Genomic DNA, 8,074 nt, shown 5'->3' on the forward strand with positions numbered 1-8,074 from the left:
TTTTCTGCTTCCATATTTTTGCACATCCTGGGAATTTCCAGTCCCACCACCTTCACTTAGCCTTCACAAGAGCCAAGTCAATCTTTATAACCTTGTCCTCAACAATCTACCCTCATTTCATACCTCTCCATCAAGACTGAACTCTCAAGATCTGACATCCTACAGAGGACAGGACAAATCTATCCATCTGCCAGTTGTCTTGCTATATTGTGCTCTCAGGGCAAAGAGGAGCCAAGTATAAGCCATTGGCTAATGTATGTCCTTCTTTTTTTGGGTCTTCATCATTGGGCAAAGCATTTGGTTCAATGCTTCACTGAAGTACACATCTTCATTCAGCAGTTAGAATGAGACAATCTATAAAAACAACCACAGATTGATGTTCTGAGCCTTTCGGAAATCCCAGATCTGAAGATAAGTGCAGATATACAAATTTAGGCCAAGCCACTTCTTCCAACACAGGAGACACTTTTATGAATATGTAAGATATTTTACCTCAGTTTCCTTATCTGTAAAAATAGGGATGATTGTAACGTATCCACAGGGTTGTTTTGTGGATTTAGTGAGCTAACATAAGTAACAGTTTCTGGCCTATGTGTTTGATGTTATCATTCAGAGACCTGGGATGTGTGGCTCAGTGGTGGAGCGCTTGCTTGGCATGCATGAGGCCTTGAGTTCAATCCCCAATACTAAGGGAAAAAAATGAAAAAGAAATGATATCATCTATATCAGGTCTTCTCTGGGAGAAGAGGAAGCTACCTGACTGACCACTCACAATGGTTGATAGAGATGAACAGGCATCCATCTGATAGTCAGATGTTGTCCAACCCCAGAGAAAAGTGGAAACCACCTAAATTTTGTCTTGCATCTCTACCCCATCTTAAACCCCAGATTCTGCTGGACAAAGACTTATACAAGCTGATGAATTAAACTACCTTCCAGGGAGCCCAAATGCCCACCTACCTAGAGCTACTGATGTATAAATAGGCACTGCTAATGGGCATCCCCAGTGACTCACAGGACACACACACACAAACACACACACACTCAATCAAAGCAGGTCAGGGAAGATCAAAGGGAGCAGCTAATGCTCTATGGCTTTTATAGTGAATGGTTCTCATAGGCCTGTAGGACTCTCAGCAGGAGATCCATGACCAGAAGGACCCATCGGCTCTCCCTCTTTGACATCCTATTGCTGGCACTCTCCATCCTCCACCATCCCACTTCCATACCTGGAATCCCTCACAGGAGATACATTTAAGAATAAGAGAGATATCCTCACAAATGAATCATTCATTCTATCTGGTAACAGGAAGTGCCTGTATGGAGGTACATCACCCTCCCTGGAGGGAAGTCTGTATTGCCTGATACATTCTCTTGCTTTTCCACTTCATCTCCTCTATCACCTCAGGCTCTCATATTTCTTTATGCTACACCCCAATTCCTAAAGTCTATACTCCAAAGACCTCCTATTTTGATGGTGATAATGATGATACGGAATGCTACTATGAGTGAACTTGGAACTATAACTCTTCACAACAACCCAGTGAATAAGGTATTATTATCATCCTCTTCAAACTCATGAGGAAACAGAGGCTTAACGAGCTTATGTAACTTGATGAAGTCACAGAGTTAGGAAGTGACACAACCAGAACTTAAATCAAATTTAATCTGGCTGCAGAGCCTGTAACCTCAACCACTTTGATCTACTTTCTCCCCGGTAGATGACCCATTTTTACTCTTTTCTTGATCCCAGGCGACATTCGACCCTTCCATTTTGCACGTCCCTCAATTTGGGCGAGTTTGCCACAACCAGTACATTTTCATGAACCTAATCAGAAAGAGAAATGGACCTTCTGACTTTTCCACTGGGTTAGATGGACCAGACCATGAAGCACAAATTAGAAGTTGATACAGAGTAGGTGATGCCAGCCATGAAGAAGGCTGAGGCGGGAGGACCACACGTGCAAGACCACCCCCAGCAACTCAGTTGGGCTCTGAGCCACTTAGTGAGATCCTGTCTCAGACTATTCAAATGGTGGGTGGGGTGGGGCTGGAGCTGTAACTCAGTGATAGAGCACCTCTGGGCTCAACCCCCAAGAAAGAAGAAAAAGAAGGGGAGGAGGGGGAGGAAGGAGAATAAGAAGGAAAAAAAGAAGAGGAAGAGGAGGAAGAAGAAAAAGAAAAACAAAACTCATAGTTGTATATATTTATTCCTAGGAAACCTGATATTGAACCTTGGCTAACTCAATATTTATGTCTGGTATATTTCTCTCATTACATCTAATATAGAGACCAAAAAAGCTGTATAACACTTTCTCAGTCTCCTTTCAGGCCAGAGTAGCCATATGACCCAGTTATGACCAATGAGAAATACGTTGAAGTCTACAGGTGGAAGCATTTCTTTAAAAATGCATTTATTTTCTTTTTAAAATTTTTTTATATCTTTATTTTATTTATTTATTTACTTTTATGTGGTGCTGAGGCTTGAACCCAGTGCCTCACTCATGCTAGGCAAGCACTCTACCACTGAGCTACAACCCCAGCCCAAAATACATTTATTTTCTTCCAAAAGATGGGATAAGGTCACCACTTGTTACCTGTTCTGCTTATTGTTGCCTTGAATACAAATGTGTGCTAGAAACAAAGCAACCATCTTGATACAGTGAGTCCGTGTCCCAATACACTGCAATGATTCCTTCTCTTGCTTTTCCACTTGATCCACTCTCTCACCTGAGGCGCTGATACTCTTTTATGCTGCACCCCAATTCCTAAAGCCCATACTTCAAATACTTCCTATTTTGATGATGACCATGATGGTAATGATGGTGAGAATGATAATGATGATGAAACTGAACACCTACTATGAGCAGAAAGTTAGAAAGAGTCTTGGACTTTGAGGACATTGTTGAAGCTCTGCTCACCCACTTGTATGTGAGATAATTAAAGTCTTTATTGCTTAAGCCAGCTAATCAGCATACTTGCAGCATTAAGCATTCTGAGATAATAGTAACAATAAATGGTTTGCATTACATATTTTGGATTCAATCATTCTAAGAAATCCTTTGCTAGCTTCTAAATATACCAAGATAACCCCTCCAGGAGTGGTCATGTGGGTTCTAGCTAGGAGGAGCCTAACATCTTTAGTGTAATTACTCCAGGGCCAAGGGAGGACTAGTCCTGGTTATCAGCCCACACTGAAAGTAATCTTACCAAAGTTCAGTTTTATCAAATTGTTTATGATACACTGAATGAAACAAAATATATGTTCAAACAAAAATGATCACTTCTATAAATTTAAACCAGACAATATAACAAGGGGAGGTGGGCTGGGGAGAGAGAACATAATACCCCATAATATAATATCTGGGCTCTCAACTCCATCTTGTTGCTTCACATATTATTCAAGCTCTTGAGCCATGATATCCACATGTGTAAAATCAGAGACAGAACCAGACAATTTCTTTAGGCAAAGGCAGATCTAGAACACTTTAGTTCTTTGCTTCTATTTTCCCTCTTTAAGATGAAATCATATGACTCAGGGATCAGTAAACTCTTCTTTTTCCTGTAAAGAACAAGAAAATACAATCATATACCTCTGCTGTCTGGATAAACTGAGTGCAAAGGTAAATATTTCTTAGCAAATTTTATGGTAAGAATCACAGCAAAAGGATCTGCTGACAACAGACATCATTATCCAAAGTTCAGCCAAATCATAAGACAGAGTCACTGTTTATTTAATGTTCTTGGTGATATAAGATTGGCAAGGACTTCAGCTGCTCCGTAAAAAGGGACTCACAGAGAGGACCCATTGGATGGAGAGGGGACATAACTGAAATCAAACTGCCCAAGGATCAACTTGTAGAGCTAATTTTTCTGCTACCTCTGCCACATTACCCATCATCTTCCATTCTAAATATACCTAGTCATTCCCCTGTGCCAAACAAAAATTAATTTCATTCATTTTTCCTCTTTGGTCATTGCCTTCTGCTTTCTAAGGGGATGTAACTCAATTATCAACATACTAACCCCATGTCATTATGTCAAAAGGAGAATTATGACCTCACAGAAACTATTAAACCAAGAAAATTAAGACAAACCAACCAAAAATAAAAATTAAAAAATGTGAGATTTACCTGAATGGTAAACACAGGAGAATAAAAAATCTTGAAATTCTGTTATTCAATTATTCCTTCAGATAAGGTAACACAATTCCACACTGCCCCACCACCACCAAATTGGGGACTGAACCCAGGGGCACTTTACCACTAAGCTACACCCCAGTGGCCCTTTTTATTTTTTGTTTTGAGACGAAGTCTCACTAAATTGCTGAGAGACTAGCCTTGAACTTGAGATCTTCCTGCCACGGCCTCCCAGATCGCTGGGATTGCAAGCCTGTGCCATCACACCTGGCCACAACTCAGTTTGTAAGTAGCTATTTAAAAATCATCTGTTGGGGCTGGGGATGTGGCTCAAGCGGTAGCGCGCTCGCCTGGCATTCGTGCGGCCCAGGTTCGATCCTCAGCACCACATACAAACAAAGATGTTGTGTCCACCAAAAACTAAAAAATAAATAATAATAAAAAAACCTCTCTCTCTCTCTCTCTTTAAAAAAATTTTAAAAATAAATAAAAATCATCTATTTCCAAAGTGGTGCCTAGACCTTGTAAGGATGAAGCTGCAGATGATAATGTATGTTCTCTACCCTCAAGAAACTTACCACTTTATTAGGGTGGTTATGTAAATACCTATTACGTAAATACCTATATTAGAAGTAAATACTTCTAATATAGGACAGACCAAAAAACAATGTAGAAATGTTAGGAAGAAGGAATTAATTTCTATTTAAAGGCTTCAAAGAAGAATCAAAAGCTAAAAATAGGCAACGGGTTCTATTTATATTCTATTCTAAAATGCCTTCTCTGGTTTCTTACATGTTGAACTACCCAGAACATAATTTAGATCTACAAGCAAACTATTAAACTGATATATGGAGTGAGTTGGAGAGGATGTTTATTGCCATGTGAGACGAACTCCTCAGGAAGGGGATTCTGCCTTCCTTATCGCGGCTTTCTTGCCTTCCCATCCTACCTGGCAAAGGTAAGGAAGGAGAGTGAACCTGGAACTTCAAGCCAACCACACCTACAAGAACAAAGCCAGAAAAAAGGCTTCTGCCCATCCCAGAGCCACACCTCTTCTGCTGCCACCCAATCTCCCCAGCCAGAGAAACCTCCAGAGAACTCTCCAGGAACTCGCGCCCAGAGATCTCAACACAACAGCAACACCTTGCGCCCCCTCAACTCACACCTTCTACCCTTCCCCATCCACTTCCCAGGCAATATTTTGGTCTTTGCTTCTTCTGATGTTTCCTCCCAATGCCTCTGAGAGTCTTTTTTGATATATTAAAAAAAAAGAAAAAGAAAAAGAAAGAACATCAGGTTATAAATGATGCTGTCTGACTCTCCTGTGAGCAGCTGAGGAGCTCTAAAGATCTGTTTAAAATCATGACCACTTAGCAGGCGCGTGGCCACTGGGACTTTATGATCATTAATTAGTTTATCCTCCCTGAATCCCTCTAAGGCATCTCTTATTATCTCCATTTGACAAATAGAGCAAAACTAAAATGCAGAGAAATTGACTAATTGACTGGGTTGCAATAAGGGGAGGAAGATGGAGGCAGAGTATTAAAAGCAAGTCCATCGTGAAAGCTAAAGATTCTCAATCCATTCCTGGATTTCTGCAACATGTTAGTATTCGAGATTTTTTTTAATCTGGAAGGAGATTGTCTTATTTACCCACCCCCATTTTCCAAACCAGAAAATTAGCATCTACAAAGATTAAGGACTTGGTCACATTCATGTTGTGATGAAGAAAAGGAGGTAAGACTCCAACTCAGGTATCCTGGCCCTAGATGCAGGATTCTTTCCTTCATGATGAAGGAAACTGGAACCAGAGCCAGAGACATGAACTCACAGAACTTGCTGGTGGCAGAGTCATACTAGAAACCAGGGAGAGAGAATAGGAGCAGTTCTACATCTTTTGCACTGTACAAAGGCAGTTGGCCAAAGAGACAAGTGATGACTAAATCCATCCTGCACCCTCTCAGCCAAGCAATCTGCTCAGGTGGGAGTCCACCCACCTGGCGTCCACCTGCCTACCGCCACCAAGACTTCCAACAGGCACTAAGATGCTGCAAAGACCAACAGCTCTGAGCACACGTCTCTTAATTCCTTTTCTAGGACCAAAGAAGAAAAGATCGGTTGTCTTTGGAATGTGGAAAAAAGGAAAACTAAGAATGTTCCAACTTCTGTGCTGTTACTGTATACCAAGTAGGTGGCAATGCAACCCTATTACCTGGCTTAAAAAGTTGCAGCATACTTCTCTCTGGCTATAACATACATAAAATATAGTATAGTTGATTCAAATTCTTTTGAGGTTTTAAACACCTTCTGGGGAAAACATTTTTTATTTTTCAGTGCTGGGGATGAAACCTAGGGCTTTGCACATGCTAGACTCTACCCCTGAGCCATGTCCCCAACTCTTTTTAAATATTTTTTGGGGATATGAAGACTGGAATTGAGATGAAGAAACTGAAAACTATAACCCATTTGCTCTGCAGGGAAAACTGCCTACAGAGAGGTCTTTCCACCTGAGAGGCCTAGCTACGCCCTCTTTTTAAGAGCTCAGCATGGCAACTGCAGTGATCTCAGGACTACGGCCTCCATATCCCAGATCTCCTGGCCTCCAGGCCCTCAGCTCTCCACAGCAGCCAGCTCCAGGTCGGTAGCAATGCCGTGGTAAGTGGACAGTATGGAGAGTGAGGAGACAGAATGGAAATGAACCTGACATTTCTAACTTAGGCAACTGAGCATGTGGCTATACTAGCTACCAAAACAGAGAAAGAAGGGTGAGCAGCATTCTAAAGTGCAAGAAAGTGAATTCTGTTTGGGGACTGTGGATAGCCAGCTGGAAATGAAAATCTAAAGGCGAGAACAATGGAATGCGGAGCCAAAGGGGCAGGAAGTATCACTGTCCCTTAGGACAAAGACCTGGAAGATTTCTTTATCTTTGCACCATCCACAGACCTCATCATAGTTTCTTATAATACTTGCTGTAAGGAAGCAGGGGTGCAGGGAAGAGGGAGTGAAAAAGATCACCTTGGACTGTTGAAATGATCTGTTACTACATCACAAACTGCCCTAAAATGTAGTGGATTAAAACAACAACAATTTATTTGTTCTTACAATTCTGAGGTTGGCTGGTGGGAGGGGGGTCTGCTTCCTGCTGTGATGACCACAGTCCTGGGATGGCTGGAGTCCAAAATGGCCCCATTCACATGGAGTGTGACGAGTGCCAGCTGGAATCAGCTGGGGTGTCAGCTGGACCTCAGTGCTCCTCCATAGGCCTTTCCATGTGACTACTTGACCTCTTCAGAGTTGACAGCTGGATTCTAGAAAAGAACCTATGGACAGAATGGATGCAATCACACTTATCACACTTTCGCTTGCATTATGCCTGCTAATGCCACATTGGCTAAAGCTAGTTGAATTACTAGGCTTCAATCAATGTGGGAGGGAAGTACTCAAGGGCAGGAAGAGCAGGAGGCACGCTTCACAAGGAGTGGGGGCACCAAATCAACAGTCTACCACACCTTCTGAAGGTGTTAAGGGCCCTCCATCGCCCATTAATATCACATCTAGATTCTTTAAAGTGAGACTCAAATCTGATGCAATCTTACCACTTACTTTTCCACCTGAGCTCTCTGCTCTGATCTCCTGAACTTCTTAGAATCCCAGACTCAGACTGGAAGGATCCTCCGGTTCACCCAGTGTTTTCACCCACTGCCATGTGTGTGCGTGCACACACCCCAGCATCAGTCCAGTTTCTCAGGCCCTTCTGCTTCCTTCAAGACACAGCCTTACAGATAGCACACACCTATAATTCTAGCAGCTTGGGAGGCTGAGGCAGGAGTATCATGAGATCAAAGCCAGCCTCAGCAACTTAACGAGGCCCTAAGCAACTTGACAAGACCCTGTCTCTAAATAAAACATAAAAAAGGCTGGAGATGTGGCTCAGT

Source organism: Marmota monax, unplaced genomic scaffold, assembly GCF_021218885.2.
Source record: "Marmota monax isolate L192 unplaced genomic scaffold, Marmota_monax_Labrador192_F-V1.1 WCK01_AAM20220418_F8-fsc00137, whole genome shotgun sequence".
NCBI classification, from domain to species: Eukaryota; Metazoa; Chordata; class Mammalia; order Rodentia; family Sciuridae; genus Marmota; species Marmota monax.